The sequence below is a fragment of the Hydractinia symbiolongicarpus genome, chromosome 2, assembly GCF_029227915.1.
Source record: "Hydractinia symbiolongicarpus strain clone_291-10 chromosome 2, HSymV2.1, whole genome shotgun sequence".
Taxonomy (NCBI): domain Eukaryota; kingdom Metazoa; phylum Cnidaria; class Hydrozoa; order Anthoathecata; family Hydractiniidae; genus Hydractinia; species Hydractinia symbiolongicarpus.
This window is the reverse complement of record NC_079876.1, coordinates 31,752,374-31,768,097: the sequence shown is the minus strand read 5'-3', so window position 1 is coordinate 31,768,097 and position 15,724 is coordinate 31,752,374. Positions and strand designations below refer to the sequence as shown.

Sequence of the window (15,724 nt, the reverse complement as noted above, 5' to 3'; positions counted from 1 at the left end):
GATCATGGCCGAGATAGCTCAGTTGGGAGAGCGTCAGACTGAAGATCTGAAGGTCCCTGGTTCAATCCCGGGTCTCGGCATTTTATCACTGCCCAGCAGGGCGGTTTGAGGTGGTGAATGCAAGCAGCCGTAGCACTTTTCCTCAGCTATGTTTTTTTATTTATTTTCCTTCCTTTCTTTTTTACGGAGGGTATTTTCTGGTGTAGGTAAAACACGATGCATTGGCGGGGAATCGAACCCCGGTCTCCCGCGTGGCAGGCGAGAATTCTACCACTGAACCACCAATGCGTTACTACTCATTTCCAAAATTTCCGAGTGACAGTGTATCACGTCCCGGTGTGTTAGTAGCCTTAACGGCATTTCAGACGTGTGATATTGAGATTTTCAAAATCTCCCAACAGGCAGGCGCTGTGGCTTAGCGGTTAAAGCGCCTGTCTAGTAAACAGGAGATCCCCGGTTCAAATCCGGGCAGTGCCTTTAGCAGTAATGTTGTGCTTTCTGGTCGGCCTTGTGGCAATGGCCAGCGGTTTGTCAGGCTGCGATGGCCGAGTGGTTAAGGCGTTTGACTAGAAATCAAATGGGATCTTCCCGCGTAGGTTCGAATCCTACTCGCAGCGGACGCAAAATGGTGTTTTTGACACGAACAGAAAGACAGAGCTAGTTCAAATTGTCAGAAAAAGCATGACATCTAAATTACTTAGTGGTGCGAACGTGTCCCGCATGGTCTAGTGGTTAGGATTTCTGGTTTTCACCCAGGCGGCCCGGGTTCGATTCCCGGTGCGGGAAGTGTACATTTTTTAAGTTAAGTTGCTCTCTCACGCGTTGATGTTATATACCCTGTGCGTGGATTCCGTCCTTGGCTGGGGATATAGCTCAGTGGTAGAGCATTCGACTGCAGATCGAGAGGTCCCTGGTTCAAACCCGGGTGTCCCCTACTAGTTGGCTTTTTGTCCTCTTCGGCACCTGAGTGGTGAGCTGGTGAATTATTCTGGTTACCCAGCAATTTCTGCTGCGATGGCCGAGTGGTTAAGGCGTTAGACTTGAAATCTAATGGGATCTTCCCGCGTAGGTTCGAACCCTACTCGCAGCGAATCTTCAAACATTCTTTTTGATCTGGTCAAGTGTCTATCACAACGTACAGACCTTTGCCATGTGATAGAATTGATCATGGCCGAGATAGCTCAGTTGGGAGAGCGTCAGACTGAAGATCTGAAGGTCCCTGGTTCAATCCCGGGTCTCGGCATTTTATCACTGCCCAGCAGGGCGGTTTGAGGTGGTGAATGCAAGCAGCCGTAGCACTTTTCCTCAGCTATGTTTTTTTATTTATTTTCCTTCCTTTCTTTTTTACGGAGGGTATTTTCTGGTGTAGGTAAAACACGATGCATTGGCGGGGAATCGAACCCCGGTCTCCCGCGTGGCAGGCGAGAATTCTACCACTGAACCACCAATGCGTTACTACTCATTTCCAAAATTTCCGAGTGACAGTGTATCACGTCCCGGTGTGTTAGTAGCCTTAACGGCATTTCAGACGTGTGATATTGAGATTTTCAAAATCTCCCAACAGGCAGGCGCTGTGGCTTAGCGGTTAAAGCGCCTGTCTAGTAAACAGGAGATCCCCGGTTCAAATCCGGGCAGTGCCTTTAGCAGTAATGTTGTGCTTTCTGGTCGGCCTTGTGGCAATGGCCAGCGGTTTGTCAGGCTGCGATGGCCGAGTGGTTAAGGCGTTTGACTAGAAATCAAATGGGATCTTCCCGCGTAGGTTCGAATCCTACTCGCAGCGGACGCAAAATGGTGTTTTTGACACGAACAGAAAGACAGAGCTAGTTCAAATTGTCAGAAAAAGCATGACATCTAAATTACTTAGTGGTGCGAACGTGTCCCGCATGGTCTAGTGGTTAGGATTTTTGGTTTTCACCCAGGCGGCCCGGGTTCGATTCCCGGTGCGGGAAGTGTACATTTTTTAAGTTAAGTTGCTCTCTCACGCGTTGATGTTATATACACTGTGCGTGGATTCCGTCCTTGGCTGGGGATATAGCTCAGTGGTAGAGCATTCGACTGCAGATCGAGAGGTCCCTGGTTCAAACCCGGGTGTCCCCTACTAGTTGGCTTTTTGTCCTCTTCGGCACCTGAGTGGTGAGCTGGTGAATTATTCTGGTTACCCAGCAATTTCTGCTGCGATGGCCGAGTGGTTAAGGCGTTAGACTTGAAATCTAATGGGATCTTCCCGCGTAGGTTCGAACCCTACTCGCAGCGAATCTTCAAACATTCTTTTTGATCTGGTCAAGTGTCTATCACAACGTACAGACCTTTGCCATGTGATAGAATTGATCATGGCCGAGATAGCTCAGTTGGGAGAGCGTCAGACTGAAGATCTGAAGGTCCCTGGTTCAATCCCGGGTCTCGGCATTTTATCACTGCCCAGCAGGGCGGTTTGAGGTGGTGAATGCAAGCAGCCGTAGCACTTTTCCTCAGCTATGTTTTTTTATTTATTTTCCTTCCTTTCTTTTTTACGGAGGGTATTTTCTGGTGTAGGTAAAACACGATGCATTGGCGGGGAATCGAACCCCGGTCTCCCGCGTGGCAGGCGAGAATTCTACCACTGAACCACCAATGCGTTACTACTCATTTCCAAAATTTCCGAGTGACAGTGTATCACGTCCCGGTGTGTTAGTAGCCTTAACGGCATTTCAGACGTGTGATATTGAGATTTTCAAAATCTCCCAACAGGCAGGCGCTGTGGCTTAGCGGTTAAAGCGCCTGTCTAGTAAACAGGAGATCCCCGGTTCAAATCCGGGCAGTGCCTTTAGCAGTAATGTTGTGCTTTCTGGTCGGCCTTGTGGCAATGGCCAGCGGTTTGTCAGGCTGCGATGGCCGAGTGGTTAAGGCGTTTGACTAGAAATCAAATGGGATCTTCCCGCGTAGGTTCGAATCCTACTCGCAGCGGACGCAAAATGGTGTTTTTGACACGAACAGAAAGACAGAGCTAGTTCAAATTGTCAGAAAAAGCATGACATCTAAATTACTTAGTGGTGCGAACGTGTCCCGCATGGTCTAGTGGTTAGGATTTCTGGTTTTCACCCAGGCGGCCCGGGTTCGATTCCCGGTGCGGGAAGTGTACATTTTTTAAGTTAAGTTGCTCTCTCACGCGTTGATGTTATATACCCTGTGCGTGGATTCCGTCCTTGGCTGGGGATATAGCTCAGTGGTAGAGCATTCGACTGCAGATCGAGAGGTCCCTGGTTCAAACCCGGGTGTCCCCTACTAGTTGGCTTTTTGTCCTCTTCGGCACCTGAGTGGTGAGCTGGTGAATTATTCTGGTTACCCAGCAATTTCTGCTGCGATGGCCGAGTGGTTAAGGCGTTAGACTTGAAATCTAATGGGATCTTCCCGCGTAGGTTCGAACCCTACTCGCAGCGAATCTTCAAACATTCTTTTTGATCTGGTCAAGTGTCTATCACAACGTACAGACCTTTGCCATGTGATAGAATTGATCATGGCCGAGATAGCTCAGTTGGGAGAGCGTCAGACTGAAGATCTGAAGGTCCCTGGTTCAATCCCGGGTCTCGGCATTTTATCACTGCCCAGCAGGGCGGTTTGAGGTGGTGAATGCAAGCAGCCGTAGCACTTTTCCTCAGCTATGTTTTTTTATTTATTTTCCTTCCTTTCTTTTTTACGGAGGGTATTTTCTGGTGTAGGTAAAACACGATGCATTGGCGGGGAATCGAACCCCGGTCTCCCGCGTGGCAGGCGAGAATTCTACCACTGAACCACCAATGCGTTACTACTCATTTCCAAAATTTCCGAGTGACAGTGTATCACGTCCCGGTGTGTTAGTAGCCTTAACGGCATTTCAGACGTGTGATATTGAGATTTTCAAAATCTCCCAACAGGCAGGCGCTGTGGCTTAGCGGTTAAAGCGCCTGTCTAGTAAACAGGAGATCCCCGGTTCAAATCCGGGCAGTGCCTTTAGCAGTAATGTTGTGCTTTCTGGTCGGCCTTGTGGCAATGGCCAGCGGTTTGTCAGGCTGCGATGGCCGAGTGGTTAAGGCGTTTGACTAGAAATCAAATGGGATCTTCCCGCGTAGGTTCGAATCCTACTCGCAGCGGACGCAAAATGGTGTTTTTGACACGAACAGAAAGACAGAGCTAGTTCAAATTGTCAGAAAAAGCATGACATCTAAATTACTTAGTGGTGCGAACGTGTCCCGCATGGTCTAGTGGTTAGGATTTCTGGTTTTCACCCAGGCGGCCCGGGTTCGATTCCCGGTGCGGGAAGTGTACATTTTTTAAGTTAAGTTGCTCTCTCACGCGTTGATGTTATATACCCTGTGCGTGGATTCCGTCCTTGGCTGGGGATATAGCTCAGTGGTAGAGCATTCGACTGCAGATCGAGAGGTCCCTGGTTCAAACCCGGGTGTCCCCTACTAGTTGGCTTTTTGTCCTCTTCGGCACCTGAGTGGTGAGCTGGTGAATTATTCTGGTTACCCAGCAATTTCTGCTGCGATGGCCGAGTGGTTAAGGCGTTAGACTTGAAATCTAATGGGATCTTCCCGCGTAGGTTCGAACCCTACTCGCAGCGAATCTTCAAACATTCTTTTTGATCTGGTCAAGTGTCTATCACAACGTACAGACCTTTGCCATGTGATAGAATTGATCATGGCCGAGATAGCTCAGTTGGGAGAGCGTCAGACTGAAGATCTGAAGGTCCCTGGTTCAATCCCGGGTCTCGGCATTTTATCACTGCCCAGCAGGGCGGTTTGAGGTGGTGAATGCAAGCAGCCGTAGCACTTTTCCTCAGCTATGTTTTTTTATTTATTTTCCTTCCTTTCTTTTTTACGGAGGGTATTTTCTGGTGTAGGTAAAACACGATGCATTGGCGGGGAATCGAACCCCGGTCTCCCGCGTGGCAGGCGAGAATTCTACCACTGAACCACCAATGCGTTACTACTCATTTCCAAAATTTCCGAGTGACAGTGTATCACGTCCCGGTGTGTTAGTAGCCTTAACGGCATTTCAGACGTGTGATATTGAGATTTTCAAAATCTCCCAACAGGCAGGCGCTGTGGCTTAGCGGTTAAAGCGCCTGTCTAGTAAACAGGAGATCCCCGGTTCAAATCCGGGCAGTGCCTTTAGCAGTAATGTTGTGCTTTCTGGTCGGCCTTGTGGCAATGGCCAGCGGTTTGTCAGGCTGCGATGGCCGAGTGGTTAAGGCGTTTGACTAGAAATCAAATGGGATCTTCCCGCGTAGGTTCGAATCCTACTCGCAGCGGACGCAAAATGGTGTTTTTGACACGAACAGAAAGACAGAGCTAGTTCAAATTGTCAGAAAAAGCATGACATCTAAATTACTTAGTGGTGCGAACGTGTCCCGCATGGTCTAGTGGTTAGGATTTCTGGTTTTCACCCAGGCGGCCCGGGTTCGATTCCCGGTGCGGGAAGTGTACATTTTTTAAGTTAAGTTGCTCTCTCACGCGTTGATGTTATATACCCTGTGCGTGGATTCCGTCCTTGGCTGGGGATATAGCTCAGTGGTAGAGCATTCGACTGCAGATCGAGAGGTCCCTGGTTCAAACCCGGGTGTCCCCTACTAGTTGGCTTTTTGTCCTCTTCGGCACCTGAGTGGTGAGCTGGTGAATTATTCTGGTTACCCAGCAATTTCTGCTGCGATGGCCGATTGGTTAAGGCGTTAGACTTGAAATCTAATGGGATCTTCCCGCGTAGGTTCGAACCCTACTCGCAGCGAATCTTCAAACATTCTTTTTGATCTGGTCAAGTGTCTATCACAACGTACAGACCTTTGCCATTTGATAGAATTGATCATGGCCGAGATAGCTCAGTTGGGAGAGCGTCAGACTGAAGATCTGAAGGTCCCTGGTTCAATCCCGGGTCTCGGCATTTTATCACTGCCCAGCAGGGCGGTTTGAGGTGGTGAATGCAAGCAGCCGTAGCACTTTTCCTCAGCTATGTTTTTTTATTTATTTTCCTTCCTTTCTTTTTTACGGACGGTATTTTCTGGTGTAGGTAAAACACGATGCATTGGCGGGGAATCGAACCCCGGTCTCCCGCGTGGCAGGCGAGAATTCTACCACTGAACCACCAATGCGTTACTACTCATTTCCAAAATTTCCGAGTGACAGTGTATCACGTCCCGGTGTGTTAGTAGCCTTAACGGCATTTCAGACGTGTGATATTGAGATTTTCAAAATCTCCCAACAGGCAGGCGCTGTGGCTTAGCGGTTAAAGCGCCTGTCTAGTAAACAGGAGATCCCCGGTTCAAATCCGGGCAGTGCCTTTAGCAGTAATGTTGTGCTTTCTGGTCGGCCTTGTGGCAATGGCCAGCGGTTTGTCAGGCTGCGATGGCCGAGTGGTTAAGGCGTTTGACTAGAAATCAAATGGGATCTTCCCGCGTAGGTTCGAATCCTACTCGCAGCGGACGCAAAATGGTGTTTTTGACACGAACAGAAAGACAGAGCTAGTTCAAATTGTCAGAAAAAGCATGACATCTAAATTACTTAGTGGTGCGAACGTGTCCCGCATGGTCTAGTGGTTAGGATTTCTGGTTTTCACCCAGGCGGCCCGGGTTCGATTCCCGGTGCGGGAAGTGTACATTTTTTAAGTTAAGTTGCTCTCTCACGCGTTGATGTTATTTACCCTGTGCGTGGATTCCGTCCTTGGCTGTGGATATAGCTCAGTGGTAGAGCATTCGACTGCAGATCGAGAGGTCCCTGGTTCAAACCCGGGTGTCCCCTACTAGTTGGCTTTTTGTCCTCTTCGGCACCTGAGTGGTGAGCTGGTGAATTATTCTGGTTACCCAGCAATTTCTGCTGCGATGGCCGAGTGGTTAAGGCGTTAGACTTGAAATCTAATGGGATCTTCCCGCGTAGGTTCGAACCCTACTCGCAGCGAATCTTCAAACATTCTTTTTGATCTGGTCAAGTGTCTATCACAACGTACAGACCTTTGCCATGTGATAGAATTGATCATGGCCGAGATAGCTCAGTTGGGAGAGCGTCAGACTGAAGATCTGAAGGTCCCTGGTTCAATCCCGGGTCTCGGCATTTTATCACTGCCCAGCAGGGCGGTTTGAGGTGGTGAATGCAAGCAGCCGTAGCACTTTTCCTCAGCTATGTTTTTTTATTTATTTTCCTTCCTTTCTTTTTTACGGAGGGTATTTTCTGGTGTAGGTAAAACACGATGCATTGGCGGGGAATCGAACCCCGGTCTCCCGCGTGGCAGGCGAGAATTCTACCACTGAACCACCAATGCGTTACTACTCATTTCCAAAATTTCCGAGTGACAGTGTATCACGTCCCGGTGTGTTAGTAGCCTTAACGGCATTTCAGACGTGTGATATTGAGATTTTCAAAATCTCCCAACAGGCAGGCGCTGTGGCTTAGCGGTTAAAGCGCCTGTCTAGTAAACAGGAGATCCCCGGTTCAAATCCGGGCAGTGCCTTTAGCAGTAATGTTGTGCTTTCTGGTCGGCCTTGTGGCAATGGCCAGCGGTTTGTCAGGCTGCGATGGCCGAGTGGTTAAGGCGTTTGACTAGAAATCAAATGGGATCTTCCCGCGTAGGTTCGAATCCTACTCGCAGCGGACGCAAAATGGTGTTTTTGACACGAACAGAAAGACAGAGCTAGTTCAAATTGTCAGAAAAAGCATGACATCTAAATTACTTAGTGGTGCGAACGTGTCCCGCATGGTCTAGTGGTTAGGATTTCTGGTTTTCACCCAGGCGGCCCGGGTTCGATTCCCGGTGCGGGAAGTGTACATTTTTTAAGTTAAGTTGCTCTCTCACGCGTTGATGTTATATACCCTGTGCGTGGATTCCGTCCTTGGCTGGGGATATAGCTCAGTGGTAGAGCATTCCACTGCAGATCGAGAGGTCCCTGGTTCAAACCCGGGTGTCCCCTACTAGTTGGCTTTTTGTCCTCTTCGGCACCTGAGTGGTGAGCTGGTGAATTATTCTGGTTACCCAGCAATTTCTGCTGCGATGGCCGATTGGTTAAGGCGTTAGACTTGAAATCTAATGGGATCTTCCCGCGTAGGTTCGAACCCTACTCGCAGCGAATCTTCAAACATTCTTTTTGATCTGGTCAAGTGTCTATCACAACGTACAGACCTTTGCCATGTGATAGAATTGATCATGGCCGAGATAGCTCAGTTGGGAGAGCGTCAGACTGAAGATCTGAAGGTCCCTGGTTCAATCCCGGGTCTCGGCATTTTATCACTGCCCAGCAGGGCGGTTTGAGGTGGTGAATGCAAGCAGCCGTAGCACTTTTCCTCAGCTATGTTTTTTTATTTATTTTCCTTCCTTTCTTTTTTACGGAGGGTATTTTCTGGTGTAGGTAAAACACGATGCATTGGCGGGGAATCGAACCCCGGTCTCCCGCGTGGCAGGCGAGAATTCTACCACTGAACCACCAATGCGTTACTACTCATTTCCAAAATTTCCGAGTGACAGTGTATCACGTCCCGGTGTGTTAGTAGCCTTAACGGCATTTCAGACGTGTGATATTGAGATTTTCAAAATCTCCCAACAGGCAGGCGCTGTGGCTTAGCGGTTAAAGCGCCTGTCTAGTAAACAGGAGATCCCCGGTTCAAATCCGGGCAGTGCCTTTAGCAGTAATGTTGTGCTTTCTGGTCGGCCTTGTGGCAATGGCCAGCGGTTTGTCAGGCTGCGATGGCCGAGTGGTTAAGGCGTTTGACTAGAAATCAAATGGGATCTTCCCGCGTAGGTTCGAATCCTACTCGCAGCGGACGCAAAATGGTGTTTTTGACACGAACAGAAAGACAGAGCTAGTTCAAATTGTCAGAAAAAGCATGACATCTAAATTACTTAGTGGTGCGAACGTGTCCCGCATGGTCTAGTGGTTAGGATTTCTGGTTTTCACCCAGGCGGCCCGGGTTCGATTCCCGGTGCGGGAAGTGTACATTTTTTAAGTTAAGTTGCTCTCTCACGCGTTGATGTTATATACCCTGTGCGTGGATTCCGTCCTTGGCTGGGGATATAGCTCAGTGGTAGAGCATTCGACTGCAGATCGAGAGGTCCCTGGTTCAAACCCGGGTGTCCCCTACTAGTTGGCTTTTTGTCCTCTTCGGCACCTGAGTGGTGAGCTGGTGAATTATTCTGGTTACCCAGCAATTTCTGCTGCGATGGCCGAGTGGTTAAGGCGTTAGACTTGAAATCTAATGGGATCTTCCCGCGTAGGTTCGAACCCTACTCGCAGCGAATCTTCAAACATTCTTTTTGATCTGGTCAAGTGTCTATCACAACGTACAGACCTTTGCCATGTGATAGAATTGATCATGGCCGAGATAGCTCAGTTGGGAGAGCGTCAGACTGAAGATCTGAAGGTCCCTGGTTCAATCCCGGGTCTCGGCATTTTATCACTGCCCAGCAGGGCGGTTTGAGGTGGTGAATGCAAGCAGCCGTAGCACTTTTCCTCAGCTATGTTTTTTTATTTATTTTCCTTCCTTTCTTTTTTACGGAGGGTATTTTCTGGTGTAGGTAAAACACGATGCATTGGCGGGGAATCGAACCCCGGTCTCCCGCGTGGCAGGCGAGAATTCTACCACTGAACCACCAATGCGTTACTACTCATTTCCAAAATTTCCGAGTGACAGTGTATCACGTCCCGGTGTGTTAGTAGCCTTAACGGCATTTCAGACGTGTGATATTGAGATTTTCAAAATCTCCCAACAGGCAGGCGCTGTGGCTTAGCGGTTAAAGCGCCTGTCTAGTAAACAGGAGATCCCCGGTTCAAATCCGGGCAGTGCCTTTAGCAGTAATGTTGTGCTTTCTGGTCGGCCTTGTGGCAATGGCCAGCGGTTTGTCAGGCTGCGATGGCCGAGTGGTTAAGGCGTTTGACTAGAAATCAAATGGGATCTTCCCGCGTAGGTTCGAATCCTACTCGCAGCGGACGCAAAATGGTGTTTTTGACACGAACAGAAAGACAGAGCTAGTTCAAATTGTCAGAAAAAGCATGACATCTAAATTACTTAGTGGTGCGAACGTGTCCCGCATGGTCTAGTGGTTAGGATTTCTGGTTTTCACCCAGGCGGCCCGGGTTCGATTCCCGGTGCGGGAAGTGTACATTTTTTAAGTTAAGTTGCTCTCTCACGCGTTGATGTTATATACCCTGTGCGTGGATTCCGTCCTTGGCTGGGGATATAGCTCAGTGGTAGAGCATTCGACTGCAGATCGAGAGGTCCCTGGTTCAAACCCGGGTGTCCCCTACTAGTTGGCTTTTTGTCCTCTTCGGCACCTGAGTGGTGAGCTGGTGAATTATTCTGGTTACCCAGCAATTTCTGCTGCGATGGCCGAGTGGTTAAGGCGTTAGACTTGAAATCTAATGGGATCTTCCCGCGTAGGTTCGAACCCTACTCGCAGCGAATCTTCAAACATTCTTTTTGATCTGGTCAAGTGTCTATCACAACGTACAGACCTTTGCCATGTGATAGAATTGATCATGGCCGAGATAGCTCAGTTGGGAGAGCGTCAGACTGAAGATCTGAAGGTCCCTGGTTCAATCCCGGGTCTCGGCATTTTATCACTGCCCAGCAGGGCGGTTTGAGGTGGTGAATGCAAGCAGCCGTAGCACTTTTCCTCAGCTATGTTTTTTTATTTATTTTCCTTCCTTTCTTTTTTACGGAGGGTATTTTCTGGTGTAGGTAAAACACGATGCATTGGCGGGGAATCGAACCCCGGTCTCCCGCGTGGCAGGCGAGAATTCTACCACTGAACCACCAATGCGTTACTACTCATTTCCAAAATTTCCGAGTGACAGTGTATCACGTCCCGGTGTGTTAGTAGCCTTAACGGCATTTCAGACGTGTTATATTGAGATTTTCAAAATCTCCCAACAGGCAGGCGCTGTGGCTTAGCGGTTAAAGCGCCTGTCTAGTAAACAGGAGATCCCCGGTTCAAATCCGGGCAGTGCCTTTAGCAGTAATGTTGTGCTTTCTGGTCGGCCTTGTGGCAATGGCCAGCGGTTTGTCAGGCTGCGATGGCCGAGTGGGATCTTCCCGCGTAGGTTCGAATCCTACTCGCAGCGGACGCAAAATGGTGTTTTTGACACGAACAGAAAGACAGAGCTAGTTCAAATTGTCAGAAAAAGCATGACATCTAAATTACTTAGTGGTGCGAACGTGTCCCGCATGGTCTAGTGGTTAGGATTTCTGGTTTTCACCCAGGCGGCCCGGGTTCGATTCCCGGTGCGGGAAGTGTACATTTTTTAAGTTAAGTTGCTCTCTCACGCGTTGATGTTATATACCCTGTGCGTGGATTCCGTCCTTGGCTGGGGATATAGCTCAGTGGTAGAGCATTCGACTGCAGATCGAGAGGTCCCTGGTTCAAACCCGGGTGTCCCCTACTAGTTGGCTTTTTGTCCTCTTCGGCACCTGAGTGGTGAGCTGGTGAATTATTCTGGTTACCCAGCAATTTCTGCTGCGATGGCCGAGTGGTTAAGGCGTTAGACTTGAAATCTAATGGGATCTTCCCGCGTAGGTTCGAACCCTACTCGCAGCGAATCTTCAAACATTCTTTTTGATCTGGTCAAGTGTCTATCACAACGTACAGACCTTTGCCATGTGATAGAATTGATCATGGCCGAGATAGCTCAGTTGGGAGAGCGTCAGACTGAAGATCTGAAGGTCCCTGGTTCAATCCCGGGTCTCGGCATTTTATCACTGCCCAGCAGGGCGGTTTGAGGTGGTGAATGCAAGCAGCCGTAGCACTTTTCCTCAGCTATGTTTTTTTATTTATTTTCCTTCCTTTCTTTTTTACGGAGGGTATTTTCTGGTGTAGGTAAAACACGATGCATTGGCGGGGAATCGAACCCCGGTCTCCCGCGTGGCAGGCGAGAATTCTACCACTGAACCACCAATGCGTTACTACTCATTTCCAAAATTTCCGAGTGACAGTGTATCACGTCCCGGTGTGTTAGTAGCCTTAACGGCATTTCAGACGTGTGATATTGAGATTTTCAAAATCTCCCAACAGGCAGGCGCTGTGGCTTAGCGGTTAAAGCGCCTGTCTAGTAAACAGGAGATCCCCGGTTCAAATCCGGGCAGTGCCTTTAGCAGTAATGTTGTGCTTTCTGGTCGGCCTTGTGGCAATGGCCAGCGGTTTGTCAGGCTGCGATGGCCGAGTGGTTAAGGCGTTTGACTAGAAATCAAATGAGATCTTCCCGCGTAGGTTCGAATCCTACTCGCAGCGGACGCAAAATGGTGTTTTTGACACGAACAGAAAGACAGAGCTAGTTCAAATTGTCAGAAAAAGCATGACATCTAAATTACTTAGTGGTGCGAACGTGTCCCGCATGGTCTAGTCGTTAGGATTTCTGGTTTTCACCCCGGCGGCCCGGGTTCGATTCCCGGTGCGGGAAGTGTACATTTTTTAAGTTAAGTTGCTCTCTCACGCGTTGATGTTATATACCCTGTGCGTGGATTCCGTCCTTGGCTGGGGATATAGCTCAGTGGTAGAGCATTCGACTGCAGATCGAGAGGTCCCTGGTTCAAACCCGGGTGTCCCCTACTAGTTGGCTTTTTGTCCTCTTCGGCACCTGAGTGGTGAGCTGGTGAATTATTCTGGTTACCCAGCAATTTCTGCTGCGATGGCCGATTGGTTAAGGCGTTAGACTTGAAATCTAATGGGATCTTCCCGCGTAGGTTCGAACCCTACTCGCAGCGAATCTTCAAACATTCTTTTTGATCTGGTCAAGTGTCTATCACAACGTACAGACCTTTGCCATGTGATAGAATTGATCATGGCCGAGATAGCTCAGTTGGGAGAGCGTCAGACTGAAGATCTGAAGGTCCCTGGTTCAATCCCGGGTCTCGGCATTTTATCACTGCCCAGCAGGGCGGTTTGAGGTGGTGAATGCAAGCAGCCGTAGCACTTTTCCTCAGCTATGTTTTTTTATTTATTTTCCTTCCTTTCTTTTTTACGGAGGGTATTTTCTGGTGTAGGTAAAACACGATGCATTGGCGGGGAATCGAACCCCGGTCTCCCGCGTGGCAGGCGAGAATTCTACCACTGAACCACCAATGCGTTACTACTCATTTCCAAAATTTCCGAGTGACAGTGTATCACGTCCCGGTGTGTTAGTAGCCTTAACGGCATTTCAGACGTGTGATATTGAGATTTTCAAAATCTCCCAACAGGCAGGCGCTGTGGCTTAGCGGTTAAAGCGCCTGTCTAGTAAACAGGAGATCCCCGGTTCAAATCCGGGCAGTGCCTTTAGCAGTAATGTTGTGCTTTCTGGTCGGCCTTGTGGCAATGGCCAGCGGTTTGTCAGGCTGCGATGGCCGAGTGGTTAAGGCGTTTGACTAGAAATCAAATGGGATCTTCCCGCGTAGGTTCGAATCCTACTCGCAGCGGACGCAAAATGGTGTTTTTGACACGAACAGAAAGACAGAGCTAGTTCAAATTGTCAGAAAAAGCATGACATCTAAATTACTTAGTGGTGCGAACGTGTCCCGCATGGTCTAGTGGTTAGGATTTCTGGTTTTCACCCAGGCGGCCCGGGTTCGATTCCCGGTGCGGGAAGTGTACATTTTTTAAGTTAAGTTGCTCTCTCACGCGTTGATGTTATATACCCTGTGCGTGGATTCCGTCCTTGGCTGGGGATATAGCTCAGTGGTAGAGCATTCGACTGCAGATCGAGAGGTCCCTGGTTCAAACCCGGGTGTCCCCTACTAGTTGGCTTTTTGTCCTCTTCGGCACCTGAGTGGTGAGCTGGTGAATTATTCTGGTTACCCAGCAATTTCTGCTGCGATGGCCGAGTGGTTAAGGCGTTAGACTTGAAATCTAATGGGATCTTCCCGCGTAGGTTCGAACCCTACTCGCAGCGAATCTTCAAACATTCTTTTTGATCTGGTCAAGTGTCTATCACAACGTACAGACCTTTGCCATGTGATAGAATTGATCATGGCCGAGATAGCTCAGTTGGGAGAGCGTCAGACTGAAGATCTGAAGGTCCCTGGTTCAATCCCGGGTCTCGGCATTTTATCACTGCCCAGCAGGGCGGTTTGAGGTGGTGAATGCAAGCAGCCGTAGCACTTTTCCTCAGCTATGTTTTTTTATTTATTTTCCTTCCTTTCTTTTTTACGGAGGGTATTTTCTGGTGTAGGTAAAACACGATGCATTGGCGGGGAATCGAACCCCGGTCTCCCGCGTGGCAGGCGAGAATTCTACCACTGAACCACCAATGCGTTACTACTCATTTCCAAAATTTCCGAGTGACAGTGTATCACGTCCCGGTGTGTTAGTAGCCTTAACGGCATTTCAGACGTGTGATATTGAGATTTTCAAAATCTCCCAACAGGCAGGCGCTGTGGCTTAGCGGTTAAAGCGCCTGTCTAGTAAACAGGAGATCCCCGGTTCAAATCCGGGCAGTGCCTTTAGCAGTAATGTTGTGCTTTCTGGTCGGCCTTGTGGCAATGGCCAGCGGTTTGTCAGGCTGCGATGGCCGAGTGGTTAAGGCGTTTGACTAGAAATCAAATGAGATCTTCCCGCGTAGGTTCGAATCCTACTCGCAGCGGACGCAAAATGGTGTTTTTGACACGAACAGAAAGACAGAGCTAGTTCAAATTGTCAGAAAAAGCATGACATCTAAATTACTTAGTGGTGCGAACGTGTCCCGCATGGTCTAGTCGTTAGGATTTCTGGTTTTCACCCCGGCGGCCCGGGTTCGATTCCCGGTGCGGGAAGTGTACATTTTTTAAGTTAAGTTGCTCTCTCACGCGTTGATGTTATATACCCTGTGCGTGGATTCCGTCCTTGGCTGGGGATATAGCTCAGTGGTAGAGCATTCGACTGCAGATCGAGAGGTCCCTGGTTCAAACCCGGGTGTCCCCTACTAGTTGGCTTTTTGTCCTCTTCGGCACCTGAGTGGTGAGCTGGTGAATTATTCTGGTTACCCAGCAATTTCTGCTGCGATGGCCGATTGGTTAAGGCGTTAGACTTGAAATCTAATGGGATCTTCCCGCGTAGGTTCGAACCCTACTCGCAGCGAATCTTCAAACATTCTTTTTGATCTGGTCAAGTGTCTATCACAACGTACAGACCTTTGCCATGTGATAGAATTGATCATGGCCGAGATAGCTCAGTTGGGAGAGCGTCAGACTGAAGATCTGAAGGTCCCTGGTTCAATCCCGGGTCTCGGCATTTTATCACTGCCCAGCAGGGCGGTTTGAGGTGGTGAATGCAAGCAGCCGTAGCACTTTTCCTCAGCTATGTTTTTTTATTTATTTTCCTTCCTTTCTTTTTTACGGAGGGTATTTTCTGGTGTAGGTAAAACACGATGCATTGGCGGGGAATCGAACCCCGGTCTCCCGCGTGGCAGGCGAGAATTCTACCACTGAACCACCAATGCGTTACTACTCATTTCCAAAATTTCCGAGTGACAGTGTATCACGTCCCGGTGTGTTAGTAGCCTTAACGGCATTTCAGACGTGTGATATTGAGATTTTCAAAATCTCCCAACAGGCAGGCGCTGTGGCTTAGCGGTTAAAGCGCCTGTCTAGTAAACAGGAGATCCCCGGTTCAAATCCGGGCAGTGCCTTTAGCAGTAATGTTGTGCTTTCTGGTCGGCCTTGTGGCAATGGCCAGCGGTTTGTCAGGCTGCGATGGCCGAGTGGTTAAGGCGTTTGACTAGAAATCAAATGGGATCTTCCCGCGTAGGTTCGAATCCTACTCGCAGCGGACGCAAAATGGTGTT

At 49.0% G+C, this 15,724-nt stretch overlaps 83 non-coding genes across 83 annotated transcripts; 69 read left to right on the top strand and 14 right to left on the bottom strand.

Moving 5' to 3' along the window:
• Positions 1-7: 7 nt before the first annotated feature.
• On the top strand, positions 8-80 carry Trnaf-gaa (transfer RNA phenylalanine (anticodon GAA)). The gene has a single exon. It is a non-coding gene; the product is annotated as a tRNA-Phe (tRNA).
• Positions 81-217: 137 nt separating this feature from the next.
• On the bottom strand, positions 218-288 carry Trnag-gcc (transfer RNA glycine (anticodon GCC)). Its single transcript has one exon. It is a non-coding gene; the product is annotated as a tRNA-Gly (tRNA).
• Positions 289-404: 116 nt separating this feature from the next.
• Trnat-agu (transfer RNA threonine (anticodon AGU)) lies at positions 405-477 on the top strand. The gene has a single exon. It is a non-coding gene; the product is annotated as a tRNA-Thr (tRNA).
• Positions 478-535: 58 nt separating this feature from the next.
• Positions 536-617, top strand: Trnas-aga (transfer RNA serine (anticodon AGA)). Its single transcript has one exon. It is a non-coding gene; the product is annotated as a tRNA-Ser (tRNA).
• Positions 618-714: 97 nt separating this feature from the next.
• Positions 715-786, top strand: Trnae-uuc (transfer RNA glutamic acid (anticodon UUC)). Its single transcript has one exon. It is a non-coding gene; the product is annotated as a tRNA-Glu (tRNA).
• Positions 787-862: 76 nt separating this feature from the next.
• Trnac-gca (transfer RNA cysteine (anticodon GCA)) lies at positions 863-934 on the top strand. Its single transcript has one exon. It is a non-coding gene; the product is annotated as a tRNA-Cys (tRNA).
• Positions 935-1,008: 74 nt separating this feature from the next.
• Positions 1,009-1,090, top strand: Trnas-uga (transfer RNA serine (anticodon UGA)). The gene has a single exon. It is a non-coding gene; the product is annotated as a tRNA-Ser (tRNA).
• Positions 1,091-1,170: 80 nt separating this feature from the next.
• On the top strand, positions 1,171-1,243 carry Trnaf-gaa (transfer RNA phenylalanine (anticodon GAA)). Its single transcript has one exon. It is a non-coding gene; the product is annotated as a tRNA-Phe (tRNA).
• A 137-nt stretch (positions 1,244-1,380) lies between these two features.
• On the bottom strand, positions 1,381-1,451 carry Trnag-gcc (transfer RNA glycine (anticodon GCC)). The gene has a single exon. It is a non-coding gene; the product is annotated as a tRNA-Gly (tRNA).
• Positions 1,452-1,567: 116 nt separating this feature from the next.
• On the top strand, positions 1,568-1,640 carry Trnat-agu (transfer RNA threonine (anticodon AGU)). The gene has a single exon. It is a non-coding gene; the product is annotated as a tRNA-Thr (tRNA).
• A 58-nt stretch (positions 1,641-1,698) lies between these two features.
• On the top strand, positions 1,699-1,780 carry Trnas-aga (transfer RNA serine (anticodon AGA)). The gene has a single exon. It is a non-coding gene; the product is annotated as a tRNA-Ser (tRNA).
• A 245-nt stretch (positions 1,781-2,025) lies between these two features.
• Trnac-gca (transfer RNA cysteine (anticodon GCA)) lies at positions 2,026-2,097 on the top strand. Its single transcript has one exon. It is a non-coding gene; the product is annotated as a tRNA-Cys (tRNA).
• Positions 2,098-2,171: 74 nt separating this feature from the next.
• Trnas-uga (transfer RNA serine (anticodon UGA)) lies at positions 2,172-2,253 on the top strand. Its single transcript has one exon. It is a non-coding gene; the product is annotated as a tRNA-Ser (tRNA).
• An 80-nt stretch (positions 2,254-2,333) lies between these two features.
• Trnaf-gaa (transfer RNA phenylalanine (anticodon GAA)) lies at positions 2,334-2,406 on the top strand. Its single transcript has one exon. It is a non-coding gene; the product is annotated as a tRNA-Phe (tRNA).
• A 137-nt stretch (positions 2,407-2,543) lies between these two features.
• On the bottom strand, positions 2,544-2,614 carry Trnag-gcc (transfer RNA glycine (anticodon GCC)). Its single transcript has one exon. It is a non-coding gene; the product is annotated as a tRNA-Gly (tRNA).
• Positions 2,615-2,730: 116 nt separating this feature from the next.
• Positions 2,731-2,803, top strand: Trnat-agu (transfer RNA threonine (anticodon AGU)). Its single transcript has one exon. It is a non-coding gene; the product is annotated as a tRNA-Thr (tRNA).
• A 58-nt stretch (positions 2,804-2,861) lies between these two features.
• Trnas-aga (transfer RNA serine (anticodon AGA)) lies at positions 2,862-2,943 on the top strand. Its single transcript has one exon. It is a non-coding gene; the product is annotated as a tRNA-Ser (tRNA).
• A 97-nt stretch (positions 2,944-3,040) lies between these two features.
• On the top strand, positions 3,041-3,112 carry Trnae-uuc (transfer RNA glutamic acid (anticodon UUC)). Its single transcript has one exon. It is a non-coding gene; the product is annotated as a tRNA-Glu (tRNA).
• A 76-nt stretch (positions 3,113-3,188) lies between these two features.
• Positions 3,189-3,260, top strand: Trnac-gca (transfer RNA cysteine (anticodon GCA)). Its single transcript has one exon. It is a non-coding gene; the product is annotated as a tRNA-Cys (tRNA).
• A 74-nt stretch (positions 3,261-3,334) lies between these two features.
• On the top strand, positions 3,335-3,416 carry Trnas-uga (transfer RNA serine (anticodon UGA)). Its single transcript has one exon. It is a non-coding gene; the product is annotated as a tRNA-Ser (tRNA).
• An 80-nt stretch (positions 3,417-3,496) lies between these two features.
• Trnaf-gaa (transfer RNA phenylalanine (anticodon GAA)) lies at positions 3,497-3,569 on the top strand. Its single transcript has one exon. It is a non-coding gene; the product is annotated as a tRNA-Phe (tRNA).
• Positions 3,570-3,706: 137 nt separating this feature from the next.
• Trnag-gcc (transfer RNA glycine (anticodon GCC)) lies at positions 3,707-3,777 on the bottom strand. Its single transcript has one exon. It is a non-coding gene; the product is annotated as a tRNA-Gly (tRNA).
• A 116-nt stretch (positions 3,778-3,893) lies between these two features.
• Trnat-agu (transfer RNA threonine (anticodon AGU)) lies at positions 3,894-3,966 on the top strand. Its single transcript has one exon. It is a non-coding gene; the product is annotated as a tRNA-Thr (tRNA).
• A 58-nt stretch (positions 3,967-4,024) lies between these two features.
• On the top strand, positions 4,025-4,106 carry Trnas-aga (transfer RNA serine (anticodon AGA)). Its single transcript has one exon. It is a non-coding gene; the product is annotated as a tRNA-Ser (tRNA).
• Positions 4,107-4,203: 97 nt separating this feature from the next.
• On the top strand, positions 4,204-4,275 carry Trnae-uuc (transfer RNA glutamic acid (anticodon UUC)). Its single transcript has one exon. It is a non-coding gene; the product is annotated as a tRNA-Glu (tRNA).
• Positions 4,276-4,351: 76 nt separating this feature from the next.
• Trnac-gca (transfer RNA cysteine (anticodon GCA)) lies at positions 4,352-4,423 on the top strand. The gene has a single exon. It is a non-coding gene; the product is annotated as a tRNA-Cys (tRNA).
• A 74-nt stretch (positions 4,424-4,497) lies between these two features.
• Positions 4,498-4,579, top strand: Trnas-uga (transfer RNA serine (anticodon UGA)). The gene has a single exon. It is a non-coding gene; the product is annotated as a tRNA-Ser (tRNA).
• An 80-nt stretch (positions 4,580-4,659) lies between these two features.
• Trnaf-gaa (transfer RNA phenylalanine (anticodon GAA)) lies at positions 4,660-4,732 on the top strand. The gene has a single exon. It is a non-coding gene; the product is annotated as a tRNA-Phe (tRNA).
• A 137-nt stretch (positions 4,733-4,869) lies between these two features.
• On the bottom strand, positions 4,870-4,940 carry Trnag-gcc (transfer RNA glycine (anticodon GCC)). The gene has a single exon. It is a non-coding gene; the product is annotated as a tRNA-Gly (tRNA).
• A 116-nt stretch (positions 4,941-5,056) lies between these two features.
• On the top strand, positions 5,057-5,129 carry Trnat-agu (transfer RNA threonine (anticodon AGU)). Its single transcript has one exon. It is a non-coding gene; the product is annotated as a tRNA-Thr (tRNA).
• Positions 5,130-5,187: 58 nt separating this feature from the next.
• Trnas-aga (transfer RNA serine (anticodon AGA)) lies at positions 5,188-5,269 on the top strand. The gene has a single exon. It is a non-coding gene; the product is annotated as a tRNA-Ser (tRNA).
• Positions 5,270-5,366: 97 nt separating this feature from the next.
• On the top strand, positions 5,367-5,438 carry Trnae-uuc (transfer RNA glutamic acid (anticodon UUC)). The gene has a single exon. It is a non-coding gene; the product is annotated as a tRNA-Glu (tRNA).
• Positions 5,439-5,514: 76 nt separating this feature from the next.
• Positions 5,515-5,586, top strand: Trnac-gca (transfer RNA cysteine (anticodon GCA)). The gene has a single exon. It is a non-coding gene; the product is annotated as a tRNA-Cys (tRNA).
• A 236-nt stretch (positions 5,587-5,822) lies between these two features.
• On the top strand, positions 5,823-5,895 carry Trnaf-gaa (transfer RNA phenylalanine (anticodon GAA)). Its single transcript has one exon. It is a non-coding gene; the product is annotated as a tRNA-Phe (tRNA).
• Positions 5,896-6,032: 137 nt separating this feature from the next.
• Trnag-gcc (transfer RNA glycine (anticodon GCC)) lies at positions 6,033-6,103 on the bottom strand. The gene has a single exon. It is a non-coding gene; the product is annotated as a tRNA-Gly (tRNA).
• Positions 6,104-6,219: 116 nt separating this feature from the next.
• On the top strand, positions 6,220-6,292 carry Trnat-agu (transfer RNA threonine (anticodon AGU)). The gene has a single exon. It is a non-coding gene; the product is annotated as a tRNA-Thr (tRNA).
• A 58-nt stretch (positions 6,293-6,350) lies between these two features.
• Trnas-aga (transfer RNA serine (anticodon AGA)) lies at positions 6,351-6,432 on the top strand. The gene has a single exon. It is a non-coding gene; the product is annotated as a tRNA-Ser (tRNA).
• Positions 6,433-6,529: 97 nt separating this feature from the next.
• Positions 6,530-6,601, top strand: Trnae-uuc (transfer RNA glutamic acid (anticodon UUC)). The gene has a single exon. It is a non-coding gene; the product is annotated as a tRNA-Glu (tRNA).
• Positions 6,602-6,823: 222 nt separating this feature from the next.
• Trnas-uga (transfer RNA serine (anticodon UGA)) lies at positions 6,824-6,905 on the top strand. The gene has a single exon. It is a non-coding gene; the product is annotated as a tRNA-Ser (tRNA).
• An 80-nt stretch (positions 6,906-6,985) lies between these two features.
• On the top strand, positions 6,986-7,058 carry Trnaf-gaa (transfer RNA phenylalanine (anticodon GAA)). Its single transcript has one exon. It is a non-coding gene; the product is annotated as a tRNA-Phe (tRNA).
• A 137-nt stretch (positions 7,059-7,195) lies between these two features.
• On the bottom strand, positions 7,196-7,266 carry Trnag-gcc (transfer RNA glycine (anticodon GCC)). The gene has a single exon. It is a non-coding gene; the product is annotated as a tRNA-Gly (tRNA).
• A 116-nt stretch (positions 7,267-7,382) lies between these two features.
• Trnat-agu (transfer RNA threonine (anticodon AGU)) lies at positions 7,383-7,455 on the top strand. The gene has a single exon. It is a non-coding gene; the product is annotated as a tRNA-Thr (tRNA).
• Positions 7,456-7,513: 58 nt separating this feature from the next.
• Trnas-aga (transfer RNA serine (anticodon AGA)) lies at positions 7,514-7,595 on the top strand. The gene has a single exon. It is a non-coding gene; the product is annotated as a tRNA-Ser (tRNA).
• A 97-nt stretch (positions 7,596-7,692) lies between these two features.
• Trnae-uuc (transfer RNA glutamic acid (anticodon UUC)) lies at positions 7,693-7,764 on the top strand. Its single transcript has one exon. It is a non-coding gene; the product is annotated as a tRNA-Glu (tRNA).
• A 384-nt stretch (positions 7,765-8,148) lies between these two features.
• Positions 8,149-8,221, top strand: Trnaf-gaa (transfer RNA phenylalanine (anticodon GAA)). The gene has a single exon. It is a non-coding gene; the product is annotated as a tRNA-Phe (tRNA).
• Positions 8,222-8,358: 137 nt separating this feature from the next.
• Trnag-gcc (transfer RNA glycine (anticodon GCC)) lies at positions 8,359-8,429 on the bottom strand. The gene has a single exon. It is a non-coding gene; the product is annotated as a tRNA-Gly (tRNA).
• A 116-nt stretch (positions 8,430-8,545) lies between these two features.
• Positions 8,546-8,618, top strand: Trnat-agu (transfer RNA threonine (anticodon AGU)). The gene has a single exon. It is a non-coding gene; the product is annotated as a tRNA-Thr (tRNA).
• A 58-nt stretch (positions 8,619-8,676) lies between these two features.
• Trnas-aga (transfer RNA serine (anticodon AGA)) lies at positions 8,677-8,758 on the top strand. The gene has a single exon. It is a non-coding gene; the product is annotated as a tRNA-Ser (tRNA).
• A 97-nt stretch (positions 8,759-8,855) lies between these two features.
• Trnae-uuc (transfer RNA glutamic acid (anticodon UUC)) lies at positions 8,856-8,927 on the top strand. The gene has a single exon. It is a non-coding gene; the product is annotated as a tRNA-Glu (tRNA).
• A 76-nt stretch (positions 8,928-9,003) lies between these two features.
• Trnac-gca (transfer RNA cysteine (anticodon GCA)) lies at positions 9,004-9,075 on the top strand. The gene has a single exon. It is a non-coding gene; the product is annotated as a tRNA-Cys (tRNA).
• A 74-nt stretch (positions 9,076-9,149) lies between these two features.
• Trnas-uga (transfer RNA serine (anticodon UGA)) lies at positions 9,150-9,231 on the top strand. Its single transcript has one exon. It is a non-coding gene; the product is annotated as a tRNA-Ser (tRNA).
• An 80-nt stretch (positions 9,232-9,311) lies between these two features.
• On the top strand, positions 9,312-9,384 carry Trnaf-gaa (transfer RNA phenylalanine (anticodon GAA)). Its single transcript has one exon. It is a non-coding gene; the product is annotated as a tRNA-Phe (tRNA).
• A 137-nt stretch (positions 9,385-9,521) lies between these two features.
• Trnag-gcc (transfer RNA glycine (anticodon GCC)) lies at positions 9,522-9,592 on the bottom strand. The gene has a single exon. It is a non-coding gene; the product is annotated as a tRNA-Gly (tRNA).
• Positions 9,593-9,708: 116 nt separating this feature from the next.
• Positions 9,709-9,781, top strand: Trnat-agu (transfer RNA threonine (anticodon AGU)). Its single transcript has one exon. It is a non-coding gene; the product is annotated as a tRNA-Thr (tRNA).
• Positions 9,782-9,839: 58 nt separating this feature from the next.
• Positions 9,840-9,921, top strand: Trnas-aga (transfer RNA serine (anticodon AGA)). Its single transcript has one exon. It is a non-coding gene; the product is annotated as a tRNA-Ser (tRNA).
• A 97-nt stretch (positions 9,922-10,018) lies between these two features.
• On the top strand, positions 10,019-10,090 carry Trnae-uuc (transfer RNA glutamic acid (anticodon UUC)). The gene has a single exon. It is a non-coding gene; the product is annotated as a tRNA-Glu (tRNA).
• A 76-nt stretch (positions 10,091-10,166) lies between these two features.
• Trnac-gca (transfer RNA cysteine (anticodon GCA)) lies at positions 10,167-10,238 on the top strand. Its single transcript has one exon. It is a non-coding gene; the product is annotated as a tRNA-Cys (tRNA).
• Positions 10,239-10,312: 74 nt separating this feature from the next.
• Positions 10,313-10,394, top strand: Trnas-uga (transfer RNA serine (anticodon UGA)). The gene has a single exon. It is a non-coding gene; the product is annotated as a tRNA-Ser (tRNA).
• Positions 10,395-10,474: 80 nt separating this feature from the next.
• Positions 10,475-10,547, top strand: Trnaf-gaa (transfer RNA phenylalanine (anticodon GAA)). Its single transcript has one exon. It is a non-coding gene; the product is annotated as a tRNA-Phe (tRNA).
• A 137-nt stretch (positions 10,548-10,684) lies between these two features.
• On the bottom strand, positions 10,685-10,755 carry Trnag-gcc (transfer RNA glycine (anticodon GCC)). The gene has a single exon. It is a non-coding gene; the product is annotated as a tRNA-Gly (tRNA).
• A 116-nt stretch (positions 10,756-10,871) lies between these two features.
• Positions 10,872-10,944, top strand: Trnat-agu (transfer RNA threonine (anticodon AGU)). The gene has a single exon. It is a non-coding gene; the product is annotated as a tRNA-Thr (tRNA).
• Positions 10,945-11,153: 209 nt separating this feature from the next.
• On the top strand, positions 11,154-11,225 carry Trnae-uuc (transfer RNA glutamic acid (anticodon UUC)). Its single transcript has one exon. It is a non-coding gene; the product is annotated as a tRNA-Glu (tRNA).
• A 76-nt stretch (positions 11,226-11,301) lies between these two features.
• Positions 11,302-11,373, top strand: Trnac-gca (transfer RNA cysteine (anticodon GCA)). Its single transcript has one exon. It is a non-coding gene; the product is annotated as a tRNA-Cys (tRNA).
• Positions 11,374-11,447: 74 nt separating this feature from the next.
• Trnas-uga (transfer RNA serine (anticodon UGA)) lies at positions 11,448-11,529 on the top strand. Its single transcript has one exon. It is a non-coding gene; the product is annotated as a tRNA-Ser (tRNA).
• Positions 11,530-11,609: 80 nt separating this feature from the next.
• Trnaf-gaa (transfer RNA phenylalanine (anticodon GAA)) lies at positions 11,610-11,682 on the top strand. Its single transcript has one exon. It is a non-coding gene; the product is annotated as a tRNA-Phe (tRNA).
• Positions 11,683-11,819: 137 nt separating this feature from the next.
• On the bottom strand, positions 11,820-11,890 carry Trnag-gcc (transfer RNA glycine (anticodon GCC)). Its single transcript has one exon. It is a non-coding gene; the product is annotated as a tRNA-Gly (tRNA).
• Positions 11,891-12,006: 116 nt separating this feature from the next.
• Trnat-agu (transfer RNA threonine (anticodon AGU)) lies at positions 12,007-12,079 on the top strand. Its single transcript has one exon. It is a non-coding gene; the product is annotated as a tRNA-Thr (tRNA).
• A 385-nt stretch (positions 12,080-12,464) lies between these two features.
• On the top strand, positions 12,465-12,536 carry Trnac-gca (transfer RNA cysteine (anticodon GCA)). Its single transcript has one exon. It is a non-coding gene; the product is annotated as a tRNA-Cys (tRNA).
• Positions 12,537-12,772: 236 nt separating this feature from the next.
• Trnaf-gaa (transfer RNA phenylalanine (anticodon GAA)) lies at positions 12,773-12,845 on the top strand. The gene has a single exon. It is a non-coding gene; the product is annotated as a tRNA-Phe (tRNA).
• A 137-nt stretch (positions 12,846-12,982) lies between these two features.
• Positions 12,983-13,053, bottom strand: Trnag-gcc (transfer RNA glycine (anticodon GCC)). The gene has a single exon. It is a non-coding gene; the product is annotated as a tRNA-Gly (tRNA).
• Positions 13,054-13,169: 116 nt separating this feature from the next.
• Trnat-agu (transfer RNA threonine (anticodon AGU)) lies at positions 13,170-13,242 on the top strand. Its single transcript has one exon. It is a non-coding gene; the product is annotated as a tRNA-Thr (tRNA).
• Positions 13,243-13,300: 58 nt separating this feature from the next.
• On the top strand, positions 13,301-13,382 carry Trnas-aga (transfer RNA serine (anticodon AGA)). Its single transcript has one exon. It is a non-coding gene; the product is annotated as a tRNA-Ser (tRNA).
• A 97-nt stretch (positions 13,383-13,479) lies between these two features.
• On the top strand, positions 13,480-13,551 carry Trnae-uuc (transfer RNA glutamic acid (anticodon UUC)). The gene has a single exon. It is a non-coding gene; the product is annotated as a tRNA-Glu (tRNA).
• Positions 13,552-13,627: 76 nt separating this feature from the next.
• Positions 13,628-13,699, top strand: Trnac-gca (transfer RNA cysteine (anticodon GCA)). Its single transcript has one exon. It is a non-coding gene; the product is annotated as a tRNA-Cys (tRNA).
• Positions 13,700-13,773: 74 nt separating this feature from the next.
• On the top strand, positions 13,774-13,855 carry Trnas-uga (transfer RNA serine (anticodon UGA)). The gene has a single exon. It is a non-coding gene; the product is annotated as a tRNA-Ser (tRNA).
• An 80-nt stretch (positions 13,856-13,935) lies between these two features.
• Positions 13,936-14,008, top strand: Trnaf-gaa (transfer RNA phenylalanine (anticodon GAA)). Its single transcript has one exon. It is a non-coding gene; the product is annotated as a tRNA-Phe (tRNA).
• Positions 14,009-14,145: 137 nt separating this feature from the next.
• Trnag-gcc (transfer RNA glycine (anticodon GCC)) lies at positions 14,146-14,216 on the bottom strand. The gene has a single exon. It is a non-coding gene; the product is annotated as a tRNA-Gly (tRNA).
• A 116-nt stretch (positions 14,217-14,332) lies between these two features.
• On the top strand, positions 14,333-14,405 carry Trnat-agu (transfer RNA threonine (anticodon AGU)). Its single transcript has one exon. It is a non-coding gene; the product is annotated as a tRNA-Thr (tRNA).
• Positions 14,406-14,790: 385 nt separating this feature from the next.
• Trnac-gca (transfer RNA cysteine (anticodon GCA)) lies at positions 14,791-14,862 on the top strand. Its single transcript has one exon. It is a non-coding gene; the product is annotated as a tRNA-Cys (tRNA).
• A 236-nt stretch (positions 14,863-15,098) lies between these two features.
• Positions 15,099-15,171, top strand: Trnaf-gaa (transfer RNA phenylalanine (anticodon GAA)). Its single transcript has one exon. It is a non-coding gene; the product is annotated as a tRNA-Phe (tRNA).
• Positions 15,172-15,308: 137 nt separating this feature from the next.
• Trnag-gcc (transfer RNA glycine (anticodon GCC)) lies at positions 15,309-15,379 on the bottom strand. Its single transcript has one exon. It is a non-coding gene; the product is annotated as a tRNA-Gly (tRNA).
• Positions 15,380-15,495: 116 nt separating this feature from the next.
• On the top strand, positions 15,496-15,568 carry Trnat-agu (transfer RNA threonine (anticodon AGU)). The gene has a single exon. It is a non-coding gene; the product is annotated as a tRNA-Thr (tRNA).
• A 58-nt stretch (positions 15,569-15,626) lies between these two features.
• On the top strand, positions 15,627-15,708 carry Trnas-aga (transfer RNA serine (anticodon AGA)). The gene has a single exon. It is a non-coding gene; the product is annotated as a tRNA-Ser (tRNA).
• The last annotated feature ends 16 nt before the right edge of the window (positions 15,709-15,724 follow it).